The sequence below is a fragment of the Fundulus heteroclitus genome, chromosome 16 (genome assembly GCF_011125445.2).
Source record: "Fundulus heteroclitus isolate FHET01 chromosome 16, MU-UCD_Fhet_4.1, whole genome shotgun sequence".
In the NCBI taxonomy this organism is placed as follows: domain Eukaryota; kingdom Metazoa; phylum Chordata; class Actinopteri; order Cyprinodontiformes; family Fundulidae; genus Fundulus; species Fundulus heteroclitus.
The window spans coordinates 19570024-19584471 of NC_046376.1; the positions used below are offsets into that span (position 1 = coordinate 19570024).

The 14448-nt window shown below is 40.0% G+C and overlaps 1 long non-coding RNA gene across 1 annotated transcript in view; it reads left to right on the forward strand.

Moving 5' to 3' along the window:
* LOC118566445 overlaps nucleotides 1-14448 on the forward strand; it is a 56993-nt gene that overhangs the window by 26095 nt on the left and 16450 nt on the right. The window contains exon 2 of the long non-coding RNA XR_004933016.1: nucleotides 8901-9021. This is a non-coding gene — a long non-coding RNA (uncharacterized LOC118566445). The remainder of the gene's footprint in view (nucleotides 1-8900; nucleotides 9022-14448) is intronic.

The window sequence follows — 14448 nt, forward strand, 5'->3', positions numbered from 1 at the left end:
CCGTTTTTAAGCCACTTGCTCTGCCTATTAGTCTAACTGTATCTTAAATTGTCTTTTTCTGTCAGTTTGTGTTAGTCCTTTGGACTGACTTTGTTATACATATGAAACACAAATAATGAAAAAAAAGCAGGCGAAATCTATGCATCATCTGTTATTTGACCCGGTTTTCCCTAAAAATACAGCTGAATATATGATCAGAGTGGGAGGATGTGAGCTTGTGGCTCCTGAGAACTTCCCTTTATTTACACTAATTTTTTTTAAGTGATATTTAAATAAAATGAAGCTTTTCATCTTCTTCAAAAACTTTGTTTTGAGTATCTTGGTTACTAATTCTGCATCTCTGATCATAAAAAGCAGTCACCGGCTTCCGGACTCTTCCTCTCCGCTGCTCTTGTCTTGTATCCGTCTTTGATAATGCCGTTGGGACCAGTGAGTTGAGTTTCAAACGGTTGCTCTCCCAAACAGGATATACATGATGTGTAGGCCCGCGCTCTCTGGAGCAGGGATCAAATGATGTTCTTCCGCCTTCCCACTGATTCCCCCGTTTCTGTAGGGTGGGGTCTGGCGGATGGCTTGAAGGAGAAGAGATCTTCCTGAAGTGCTCTTGAAGGTCATATTGTTACATGCACAAAATTATCATAATCAACATTCTCAATATCTCCTGTGAATCTGGATGGTTTTATGTCACATATGGTTTCGCAGTGCAGTTATTTAGGTAGAATCGAAAATGTGTTTTCATTCTGCTCTCCCGTTCCCCAATCCTTTGATGACTGTTGATGCATAATGGCCGATTAGGGCTCCAAACTATGTTGAAGCACACTGTGAAAACGTATGATCTGGTTTTGCCTTGGAGGAATAGCTCAAATAGCTTTTGGCTACACTCTAAAAAAGGAAAATGCACTGACTGATGTAAAAGTTTCCATGGATTTTTTTTTTTAAGTAGGTCCCAGTATTCTGGTTATGTTCAACTCAAACCAGCATGATTTCACATGATGTCTAAAAGCAAGAAGGCTTGAGTTCGAACCTTAGCTTGGCCAATTCTTCCTGTTCACAAAACATGACTGTTAGGTTAATTGTGCTGTGGAAATTGCCTTAGGTGTGTCCTGCATGTACGTATGTTGCCCTGTGTTGGACTGGTGAGATGCCCAGGTTGTATCCCCGCTTCTCAAGCAACCACCCCCAAAACCAGGCAAGGATAAGCAGGCATAGATAATGGATGGATGGATTTACTTAGTGTTAATTACTGATTTTGCCACAATTCTACTCACAATTGCCATGGACATTGTGAGATTTCTCCATACTTCCAAGTTACTACTTCATCTGGAATACATAAGTGAACCACCAATAGTTTACTTCTTTGTTTTATTACAATCTGGCAGAAAAATAAATAGAAGTAGTTTTTGTTTTTCAAAGCCTTCTGCACACATTTGCTGTGCTTCTTTTCAATAACAGATGCCATTATATAATTATTTCCTTTTTCAAAGACTAATAATTTGAAGTATAATTCTAAAACCTTCAGTTATTTTAGCACCTAACAGCGATGAGTGTTATAAAAAAAAAATTAACTAAGAATACCCATGCCTCAAGTTACAAAAAACAGATTGAGCCTGACAGGAAGTCAAGCATATCTGGTGCTTTTCAAAATAAGAGACATGCAATCCCAACAACTTAAACAAAAGGGCAGAATGTGGTCGGACAAGGAAAGTTTCGCCTTTGTTTGTGTGCAGCTCTATGTATTCATGGCTATTACTATGTGAACTCTCCACTCCTGTATGAATTTGGTACTCTTCCATAAACTCGTGCTCTCGGGAGTCCATTTCCCTCTGCTGACGATGGAGGCATTAACAGATTATTTTAAATGCATCCAGTGTGAATTGCCGTACGGCACATTTTGCGATGGACGATGGAATTGAAACGGAACGTACTCTGTGTAAACGAGGCATTACCATTAATTCACACAGACTACGCCATCCATGTGTTTTTCTCTCTGTCACAAATTTAAGTAATTCCCAATGGCTCCATGGTGCTGCGGCACGGCAGACAGCCCTCCTCCGTCAACTATCAGAAATACGGGTCGTCTATTTTTGACGGATGATGGAGCAAAAGACATAAATCACTAAAAACCACATGCATCAGACAGGAAGTCAGACACAGGAAGTGTAAAGCGGATCCAGCGTATTTCAAAATGAAGGTGTGGAGGCTGTCTGGATGCATTGACGGATGCTACACGTATCCAGTGTGGACTACTGCTAGGCACATTTTGCGTGGATCGGACACGGACCGTAGTCAGTGTGAAGCCAGCCTTAGTTTATGCTCCCCAAAAGCTGTCTTACTTTTAGTTAACTGGTTGACCTGCTCCCACTCCAGCAATCATCCTTCTAGAACCTGGTTTTCAGCCAGTCTTTGCTGTATTTTTCTCTCTTCATACCTCAAATTTTTGTATTTTGTCCTGTTTGCTTCTCTTTCTTTGTATGCTTTAAGTTTATGTAAGTTTGTTTTAGCTTTTCATCAGATCGCTTTTGATAAAAAAATATTTTCTGCTTTCATCTCGCTCTTTGGTCTTTCAGTACAACAAAACAGGACAGCACTGGGACCAATACTCACCTATGATTGGTTGCCGAATGTGCTGGCTACCTCACTATAAAGAATATTAAAAGATAATGTTACATTTTTTTATTGCTATAATAAGTTACAATTTGTAGACCTGAACAAATGACATTCCTGTGTTTGACTGAAAACCCATCTCTTTTGATGTCTTATATTTGCCTAGTTTTGCATTTCGATGGCAAGCTGAATACTTTTTTGTCCTAAACTTGCGACATAAAAATCAATCCTGCAAAAATGTGATAAAATAGTTAATGGACTCAAGTTAAATAAACAGATTAGCTAGTGTAGCCTAAATTAACTAATATGCAGTTACCATGTGTGTTTCTTTGAAAGCTTAAACCTTTGTAGTGTTGTAGTTTTTCTTGATTTGTTTTGAACTTTGAATTTAATTTTTCTGTTCATGTATTTATGCAACCAACTTGCATTTTAATATCAAAGCCATCTTTATCTTATCCCATTACCCAAAAACTCATACCATTTTGAGTTCAAAGTCAAGAACAACAGACGATAAAACTTTTTTTTTTGTCAATTCTATTTGAGGGTCTTACGAATCTCTCATTTGATGGAGCGGCCCTCGTGAAAGTGCTAACATGTTTTTCAGTAAATTTGAAGATGGCATTGAGGATAGAACTGGCACCAAGATCAAGGGACGATGCAGCAAATGCACCAAATCAGATGGCTCAGACAGGTTGTTCTGTGATGGCAACCAAATGCATGCGGTTAATAGGAAGACCACAGGGGCAGAGGAAGGAGGAGTCATTTTCACATTAGCAGAATCTCATTTTGAGAGCAATGCAGCATTCCAGGACCGCTTTATTCGATTAGACTTAATGTCATAAATGCAAGAATGCACTTGCATAAATGGCAAAAGAATCCGATAAATTACTTATTCCCGTCAGCAAATACCCACGCTGGCTCACTCTCCCTGTCCACATCCCATGGGCCACATTGCCTCCTCAATCTGCAATATGGAGCATAATTATACTAATTTTTTGAATTGCATTAGCTGGGTGGCGGGGTGGGGTAGGGGGGTGGGGGTCTAGAGAAGAGAAAGGCTCTCTTTCTAACCATGAATCTTAACTGTGCAGTCAACCACCATGCATGTACCTCAGAGAGCAAGTACAGGGGGAGGCTAAATGACCCCTGGTCCCCACTCTCCCCACCACCACCACACTTCTCATGTGCCAGCAATCCCCTGTTCTCAGTCCCTCCAACGCTTGTCTTTCTTTTTATATTCCATATTTTTCTCCCACAATAGCTGTTTTGTCAAATTGTTACTTAAAATTCACACATTTCTATTGTATTTGTCAGATTTTTTAGGAATCTTTACATTAATATTTATTTATTTATTTATATTTTTTTATTATTTATTTATATTTTTATTTTTTTGTCTTTTTGTCTCAGAAGATAAACCCACCAGTTTAAATGTACTGAAACAGCCTGAATATCAAAATTTGTCAGGTGTCAGAAAACTGTAACATCTCTATCAAAGCAGCATATTTTGTTAAAGCAATAAAAAGTATGAATTTTGTTTAAAAAAAATCCTAATAAAATTAAAATTCTAACAGCTGCTTACCGTAGTTCGGCTATTTTATACTTGTTGTAAACATGACTAAAAGTGCACCATTCTTGCAGCTATATAGATCGGTTTGTTCTAACATTGCGATGCTAGGATCTAAAGTAATCCATTTGAAATATACTATCTATATTCCTCTGTGGTCCCTTCTGGTGTAGGACCAGTCACTCATGACCAGGTCACTTCAAATCGGCATGGTGGATGAGGAACTCTGGGGGGGCCGCAGGGTGCTGGTAGTGGGAATGCTGTCTCTGTTATGAAAGACGCCATTGTCCTGTCTGGCTCGCCAACATAGAAAATGAATAAATCAAAGTGGAGAGATCAAGAGTGGAGAAGAGGGAAGGGCAAGGAAGGAGGGGGCTATCTGACATCTGAATTTTTAAACTGAGCATTTAGCTCTGTAAGAATGTCTTATCTTCACGTTGCAAATGCCACATTGCCAAAGAATTTAGCGATTAATCACGACATTGACCTCTGATCACATTTACACCTCTGTTCCTCTCTACCATTGTCAGCCCCACATTTAACAGATTAGTGTTTATTATATTGCTTTTGTCATTCTTTTATCTTTATCTTGTTACGTTGGCTTGAACAACCAGTTTTCACGCTCATCACTGAATGTTTCAAAGGCCTACAGTTACCGTGATGCTATCAGTGCTGATTTGATCAGGTATTTTAATTCTAACTTTTTTCTAAAATAGTTTTCTACCAGTGTTTTATTGGCATTGCGTCTTCAACCATAAATAGTAAGCCTCCTCACTTTGTGCATTTGAAGAGTTGCAAATGTAATCATCAGCACCCAGTCTAACTCGAAAAATGTGACTTGCTGATAAATGATGAAAGGATTAGAAAAGATATTTTTGTATTGTTTTCAAAGCACTCTTAACCATATGTCATGTGGTGCTAATTTAGCTAATTACAAGAACAAGACTCAACAGTAGTTCGTGCTGTTGTGTACAAATAATATTTGTGTTTCTCTTTTGATGTTAATTTATCTTGAATTCAAGATCAAACAAACCCTTACTTTTAATACCGTCAATGCACTTTATTTGACCTTTTATCTAACTTAGAATAACTAGCACTTTGTGTCAGGTGTACCAGTATGATTTTCAGCTGGTGCGGTTTGCTTTCACGCTGCACCTTGTCAGTGGAGCTAAACCTTTTATTCAAACTGTTCAACCCCTTGCCTGTTGTGGCGCTGCACCAAGAAATACAGAAGGAAAGAGGATGGTCAACAACACGGCACAACTTCCTTTTTTGCAAAAATGTAAACAAATTGAAATGGCAACAGATTTTAGCTTTCCAAATATGAGAATTATTTCCCATTGAGCCATCAATGGGAAATCATTGATGACAAGCTTCTTATCACAAAGTCCTTGAAGGTCAAATTGGATATTTAATCTGCTAAATTGTCTGGTTTCTGGAGTCACGACATGAGCTCATCCGAATTTGAGCCCGAATGATTCATAACTCAAAAAACAAAGAGTCAAAAGAAGCTAAAATGCTTGTTTTGCAGTGATGAGATGATTACCTATTCGTGGCCACCCTACATGTCAGGGGCATTCAGGGTTAATAAGGCAGCCTCTGGCTGACCGCTACAGATTTACGGCCAGTATAAACTGGTATACTGGTGGATCCCTGTAACAGCAAGACAGCAGCTGGCTCTCTGACTCAGTTCAACACTGTGGCACTTTGCTGCTGCCTCTGTTCCCAGGTGTGTGCGCTCGTGGATGAGTGTGTGTCTGTGCATAAATGGAGTGCACACAATGGCCGGCCTGTGTGACCCTGTGCATCTGTGTCTGCTCGGACAAGGTCCACTGTCCTGCGTGCGGCCGGGTCCTCTCTTCAGTGTTGACAGCACGCTACAGGTGCCCAGCACATCTGGTGTTGCACACAGCGCCACAGATCTGCCAAGCTCCAGATAAGTTACATCAACACAGCCCTGAAAAGAGCACATTAACAAAATCAGTAGGAACGTAACAAATTGCCTTCAGTAGCTACTTTGAGGCGTAGATGAAGTTTTTTTCGTTGCAGGGGTATAAATGTTGTCATTATTTGACCGGTCCACAAGTTCATGACCAGACCCTCTCTTATTAATGAAACTTTGTGCTTGGGATGGGATTTTAAACAGTCCCCACACTGTTATTTCATCTAACATCCCCCCACCATCTTTCTGTACTAAACACATGCTGCATAATCAGCACTCTGTCCAACAACAATCTCTGTTTGCTAAGTCTGAAAAGGCAAAAAAGTTTTGCTTGAAAGGAACCATTTAGAAATGTTTTTGTGACCTAAAAGAATATTTGTCATTCATTTGGTAACTTCTGAAACACAGGAGCTTCTCATAAGAGGTCCCTTACTCACCCCTCATTTCCTTAGCTTGCTATTAACCCAAAGCGGACTTTAAATTGTCTGTTTATTTGAAACCCAGCCTAAACCGTTGCTATGCTGTGCGACTAAATCGTGAACGTTAGTCCTTCAAGGAAAAAGTCCATCCGTGAAGTCCAGAAAAACAATGTGCAAATAAATAGCAGAGTTTACCCCAGTTAACAGGTGCACTTCCTCATTCACCTCATTGGAAATTTGCATGACTGTCCAAGGAGGAACGATCCTCTGTGCCACCTGTAACACTGAAACTCAGCCAGGAAAATTTACAGCATGTTGGAAATTTGATCTCTTCCTCATTAACCTGCTAATCTGTCAAAAAATATCTTTCTCCCCTTTTTTTAACCAGAAATACTCTAAGGGAAACTGTAGTATCAACTTTTCAATCTATCAATTTTAGCACATTAAAACGCTTTGCAGAAGTTGTTTAGCGCCGGTAAGAGAATCTGTTGCCCTAGCAGTACTGGGTCATCCTCCTCCTGTGTGTTTGTGTATTTGTGTGCAATTTCAGGTCTGGTAGGTCAGGTCACGGGACATGACAGTTGGCCAGTGTAGAGCCGCCTTAAGGCCATTGCAGACCCCCAGCCCCCGCCTCAACTTTGCTCTCGCTTTGGGTGGCCTTAGCTTTACGAGTTCCAGGAGCCGCTCATCACTGCGCATAGAGCATGGTTTCTGCGCGGAGAATATCAACAGGTCAGCCCTGGAGGAGCTGCCAAGAAATGTTTTTCACTTGTTCATATCTGCATGTGTGCGTGCACAAGTGTTGATGAGACTTGGTCCGGTGATTTGGGCTTCCTGTGTGCTGCAGTGCGTGGGAAGTGGATATGGGGGTGAGTTGACCCTTGACCCTGACCACATGTCCCAGTCTTTTGGTAGATCATCCGCATTTCCGCCTCCATGAGCTATTTGCTCCATTTCTGGGTTTGAGAAAATCTCTCGTCATGTCAGCCCCACAGTTAGTTAATTTCTTTGTTTTCTCAGGTTACTTTAAGCGCTTAACAAAAAGACATAGTGGTTATAATAATAATGTCGTTAGAAGTGCCTGCACAACAGAGATCATTCAGTCACCAGCAGCTTTCTTAGGTACACCTCGCTAGGGCTGGAATGGGCCTACTTCTGTCTTTAAAACCAGTTTTTCTTTTTAACATTCAAAAATGTGTCAGAAACATTTCCGACTGTTTTAGGTCCATATTAACAAAGTATCATCACACAGGTGCTGCACATCCATTTGACGAATGTCTTGTTCCTTTGCGTCCTGAAAGTGCTGTGTCATCCTGAGATTTGTTTGGAGCACAGCAAACACATTGTCACACCCAACAAACCAGCTTAGAGAGGATCTGAGCTTTTGGGCATTGTCCGTTCTCTTGCTCGAGGTAGATGTCAGAAGATGAGTACAATGTATTAATAAAGGGTCGCAAGTACCACAGAACTGGTAAGACCTTTCTTCTGAAGCTCCCCTGGGGGGTTCACAGTCAGCGTCAAGTGAAGTGACAACAGTTGCAGTTCCCTTAACATTCACTACCCTTATGCCATATATATATATATATATATATATATATATATATATATATATATATATATATATATATATATATATATATATATATATATATCATTGTCAGTAACACTTTGACATTAATGAAGCATACAGAGATGTCTTGACCACATTGGATGCTTTAGAGAAGCAATAAGCTAATCTCACATTATAACAAGGACTCCCTCTATCCACCACATCACCCCAGTCCTCTAAAAGCTCCACTGGCTCCCCGTGCAGTTCTGCATTCAATACAAAATTCTCATGGTGACATTCAAGGCCCTTCACCTTCCCCCCCACCCCCATATCTGTCAGGCCTCCTGCATGTTCCCACCCCCTCCCGTGCTCTTAGATCCTCCTCTGCTTTACACCTGTCTGTCCCTTCCGCCCGTCTCACCACCATGGGGAGCAGAGCATTCAGCCGTTCTGCCCCCCGCCTCTGGAGCTCTCTACCACCCCGAATTAGAAACATGGACTCAATTCTCCAGTTCAAATCACAACTCAAAACTCATCTGTTTAAGATTGCCTAATCTCTTTATTATCAATTTCCCTGTACCAGCCTTTGTATTTCTTAAATGTTTTTTATTCTGTTTTGACTTTGTTTCTGACATTGTGTTTTATCTTTTTGTACAGTGACCTTGAGTGTCCAGAAAGGCGCCTATTAAATAAAATGTATTATTATAATTATTATTATTATTACTACTACTACTACTACTACTACTATTATTATTATTATTATTATTATTATTATTATTATTATTATTATTATTATTATTATTATTATTATCTCACCACTAGGTGTGCTGTTGGGCCACTTTCTGTAGGCCAAAACAAGATGAGTGACAAGCCACGCCTCTCTCTACCACCACTCCAGCTACAACCCCCCTCCCCAACTTCTCCTTGAATATTGAGAGCAGCGGTGAGTTTGACGTTTCTTTTCAAACTATTTTATTGTGTTAATAACGTATTGCGTCACCTGTAATATAACGTAAGTTGAAATAAATCTGGGGCGTGCGTGCTTCAATGCCAGAACAAAAGAAAAATATATATTAGGTAACTGACTTTTAATTGTAATGTCTATGGCAGCCACATTTATCATGCTCAGCGACTGTAGCCTGGTATAAAGCAATACCCTAGATTCTGGTATCTAAAAAAGGTTTGGTTTGTATCATGAGATGCAAGTCAGTTGTGTGATCAGGGGAATTCTAATGTTTTATATGTACACCTGTACTTCGTTTTAGTTTTGTTTATCGTTTTGCTCATAGCCGAGCTGCACAGGTGATTCAGGCCATCTTTGGTTGACTGCGGCAATGAAGAGAAAGTTAATATGATGTGAAAATAAACTCCATTGGAAAAACAGCATCAACTCGTATTTGCTATCAACTTGGTACTGCGTGATGGACCCGCCGAATTTAAAAGGCATTCCTTGGTCCATGAAGGGGTGGACATGGTCAGTGACAATACTCTGATAGGCTGTGGCATTGAAATGATGCTCAGTTGATACCAAGCAGCCTGTAGTTGGCCAAGAAGATAGTCAACACAGCATTCCACCACCACCACCACCACCACCATCCTTAACCTTTAATCCAAAGCAGGAATTATCCCTTCATCCATACTGTTTACGAATTTTGACCCTATCAGATTCTAAATGTCAATTAAGTTCTCTGTCATATACGTATATGAACCATTAAAATAACGTGTCAAGAATAGTTTACAATAATATATCTTCCACCAATTTGATGAGTTATAAACAAAGATAAGCTTAGGAATGCAACTTTCATACACTTTTAAATAGAAAGAAGCCATATTGGATTTTGAGATCAAAGTTGGTGAGTAACCTCTGACTCTCCAAGCTGATTCAGTTGATCTGGATTTAAACTTGGAACCTGAAAATTACAACTTCTGAGTATAAACAGAACAGAATTAGTCAAGTTTTGCATTTTGAGCAAATGTTTGATTGCTTTCAAAGGATTGCTTCCTGGGACTGTTAGTCTTAGAGTAGAAATGTGTTATTAAGTGAGTGTGAAAACAGGATTAGCTGTTTTGCTAAATTAATTTAACAGAAACATTACATTCTTGTTTGTTTTAACTGTAATAAGGGTAGCTAGGATTAATCTAATCCTGTTAAAAGATAGCTTACAAAAAATCCAGATAAATATCAGCAGATCCAAAGCTTGACTTTTTTTGATAAATGAGTATAAATAACTGAATGCAATGCATACTTATCTCTAGGTTTCAAACATTTCGCTCCAGCGAAAGGTTGCTCAATTGCGAGCCACCAGAATTGACAAAGACTCATGGATCGATGTCAAAATGTTTTCAGAAAAACTCAGCAAAAGTCCAGTTGCCTCCGATTTAAGCCTGTTCTCAGCACTTTACTAACTTTTACATGCTTCCTTTTAATGCTTTTAAACTTTACATAGTCAAACAAAATGTTCAGATGACCCTTTAACCCCTGAATTTTCCTGGGAACATGATGATTCCTGTCCTCTCACTATCAGCAGTTTGCCACCAAGTCGGGACTAACCCACCACAAGGCTCCCTTTGACCGTGCCTAATGAGAAGTCTATGGTAAAACATTGCAACCAACAAGAGGTCTTCTTCCTTTTTCTTGTCTGCTTATCAACCAGTGACTTGAAAATAATTTAATTATATACATCTCCGCTTTCTGTGGATTACTACTTCCTTCCTGGCTTTGCTCACTGCTCCTATTAATGTGGTAAAATACTGTTAAATTGCATAATAACACAAGCTGCAATTAGTGCTGTATGCTTGTCAATAAAGTGATTTGTATATCCATTGACAGAGCACGCTCTCCTTCAGCATCTAAATTCTTGTAATTGAATATAGGGGTCTGCATTTTGGTTTATTGGATTTCATTTTTTTTAGTCGGGGCATTGGCTGATGCACAAAACAGAGTTGGTGGTGTGTGTGTGTGTGTGTGCAGAGGCAGAGCGGGGTCTGGAAAAATCTGTAAGCATTATTGCTGTTTGTTCGTGAGAATTTATCCCCCCGTTGTCAAAAAAGTCTGATCCAAAGAACCTGCTCAATGGTGTATGTATATTAGAAAAAAGCAAAAAAGTTGAAATGCATGAATAAAATTCAGCTGATGAACATTTCTGACTTGTGACTGGCTGGTCAAAAACTCAAAATATTATCTTTTTTTTCTATTTAGTGAACACTAAGCACCACCAGGTCACACTGACATCAATACGTTTTGGTGTCAACATGGTTATGGAGTGATGAAGACTGGATGTTTGCTGATTTCAGATTTATTGAGGCATTTTTTTTTTCCTTTTTACCTCGAAGTAAGCACATAGATATAAGAACCTTCTCTGACAACATGTCTGTGGATCATGAGAGAGAGCAAGACTTTTAGCCCATAACCAAAATGCCTGAATTGGGTGAGAGGTGGGGTACACGCTGGACAGGACATCAGAGGGCAACAAAGACACACACAGGACAAACAACCATACATGCACACACTCACACCGAAGGGCAGTTTAAGATAGACCAATTAACATAATAGTCATGTTTCTGGGGAGGAAGCCTGAGAGAGCCTAAGCATGCGAATAGAGAGAACATGCAAACTCCTAGCAGAAAGGCACCAGACCCCAGGTTTGAACACAGGACCTTCTTGCTGCAAGGCAACAGTCCAACTCTCCCACTGTCCCAAAATTCTAACTCTGAACATTTTGTCGTTTTTTAAAAAATATTTGTAAAATCCTGTTTTGCACTGACTACCCAGCTCTTTTTTGACATGATGTTATCTTTATTCCTGATTAACCACTTAACTATCACTCATGGCAGAATGATTAGAAAAGGGTCTTTTTAATGCTGTTTTTATATATTCTTATTTTATAAAAAATTGGTATCGACAGGTCAAAGGTTACAAAAGTCTGACATGAGAAATGTGTCACTTATTTTTTTTATCTGTGCACCTCTCCAAAGAATGTAGATTTTATTTCCATTATGTCTAGACTATATGCCGACGTAGTGAAGCAACATTACTCTTTTACATGTGTGTATTTTTGCTGTGTTGATTTGGTCAGAGGTGTTAGACAGATTTGCTGGTATGTTACAGGTGCTATAAAAGTTGTTGCTTTGGACACGGCTCATGAACGGCATAATGACTCCAGGCTTATGTTAATCTCCCTCCACCTGGCTCCGTTTTGGGCCCCACCCAGTTTTGCTGTGTGACAGGGCTCAGAGCTGCAACACAGGCAAAAGGAAGACGAAAAGAGAAAGAGAGAGTTGAAGCTACTGGAACCAGACTGAAAACATAGAAGTGAAGAAGAAAGAAGATGAGGGCAAGAGATTTAGGCTGCACGTGAAATGGTCTAATTATAGATCCTAGCTCCTGTTCCTTAACCTTTCATGAGATCAACAGATCAACGCTATTGTGGGTAGGAAAGGAGCTTCAGACTGCTGATACGATTTTTGGACAGCCTTAACTCCGACGTCATTAAAATGCACGTGGATGATGCTAGTCAAATCTGGGCCTACAGCCTTCCCAAAAAGAACTATAAAGTGAGCGTTCTCCTCTTTCTGGACATTTTCTGTCAATTCTGTGACATAGGCTGTGCTTATATGTATATTGTGGGATTTTTTTATAGCTCCTCAGTGCCAGTAAGGGACATTGCGAGCTCACAATCCTAAAGGAACTATGGTAGGAAGCATACAGGCTCCTTTTCGAACCCCCTTCCTTACTGTAAGAGTTCAAACAAATTAGAACATTTCCGGTGCAGCCTTAGAGTGCCTTGCAACAGTATGCACATCACTCAAAAATTTCAATACCTTCTTATACAACCACGAACACCCCATAGAAACAACAGAGAATTTTTGAAAAGTGCATTGTGAATTCATATTCTGCCCTCTTTAATCTGATACCACTGAATCGAAAACAGTGTATCCTTTCAATCTATCTCATAAGCAAAGAGTCCATGTTTGTGTGATTTCATCTCAGTAGATGTGAAGGCCTCAGAGAACTTTTAGGAAACATTAGTGAACAACCAGCATCATGAAGACCAAGAAACGGAGCACTAAGCTCTGAGACGACGTCTTCGAGAATTTTATAGCAGGGTTCGTTTATAAAGCAATATCCAGTGTCTCACAGCCAAAAGCCAGCAGGGAATATGGTAATCATGGAATAAGGTGCATTTGTCAGATGAGAATACAGTGGTCCGGTGATTTGGTCTTCCTGAGAGCGTTTGGCCTGTGATCAAAGTATATATATATATATATATATATATATATATATATATATATATATATATATATATATATATAATGGCTGCAGTATCATTCTGTGGGGATGTGTATCTTCAGCAGGGAGGGGAAAGGCGTTTAGAGTTGATGGAAAGCTGAATGAAGCTAAATACAAGGAAACTTAGTGGACGAGATGCTGAGTGCTGCAAAGACTGGAGACTGGGGTGGAGGTTTGCTTTTCAGCAGGACAACGACTCTGAACAAGCAGCCAAAGCTAGTTAGATCAAACTATTTTAACACATTAAATGGACCCAGTCAGAGCCTATTTCAGCACATTTACAATAAAAATGATTCAGTGCAGATCATAAAGGAGCCCAGGAGTTGGCGTAAAAAGGGCGACGTGATGTTTGGATGTTTAATGGACTTGCCTATGGCGTGCGTGTGTGTGTGTGTGTGTGTGTGTGTGTGTGTGTGTGTGTGTGTGTGTGTGTGTGTGTGTGTGTGTGTGTGTGTGTTGGTGGGGGGATGGGGGGACCTGATGAGTGCGTTGTGTAGTCCATGCTACTTGTTTTATTGACCTTTTGGGGGAACAGGAACAGAACGCTTGCGCTGGATACTGAAAACCACATGGCCTGTCATTAATGTGTGGACGATACTCTCGGATAAAGCAATTTGAGCCTTAGATTTATCTTTTTCCGTCATGCCACTTTCCTGGCCCTTTTTCTGTGTTGTCCTCTATGTTTGTTACAAATCTTTAAAACATTCATTTACTTTCTCAATTCCTTCCTTCTCTTTAAACAATTTTAATAAAATAAAGTACGACGAGAGCAGGCGAAACCTATTCATCCTCGGTTGGGTGACTGCCAAACTGTCAAACATTGTTCCCCGATGAGGCAGTTTTTTGGTCCAGGCAGCAGACAGACTGAAAACTCAGTTGTACTTTGGAGCCGCTGTGTTTATGAGGCACGGCGTTAGTGTAACCCAAGTAATTGTTTATTACGGGCTTCAGCTGATGTTAAAAGTAATTACCTTCAGGTGCCCCTGCCCTGTAAAAATCTGCTGTGTTTCCTGTCTGGGTGCCTAATGCCACAATCTTTAGCTCCTCCCTCCAAAGTATATGTCAGTTAACTGCACCTTT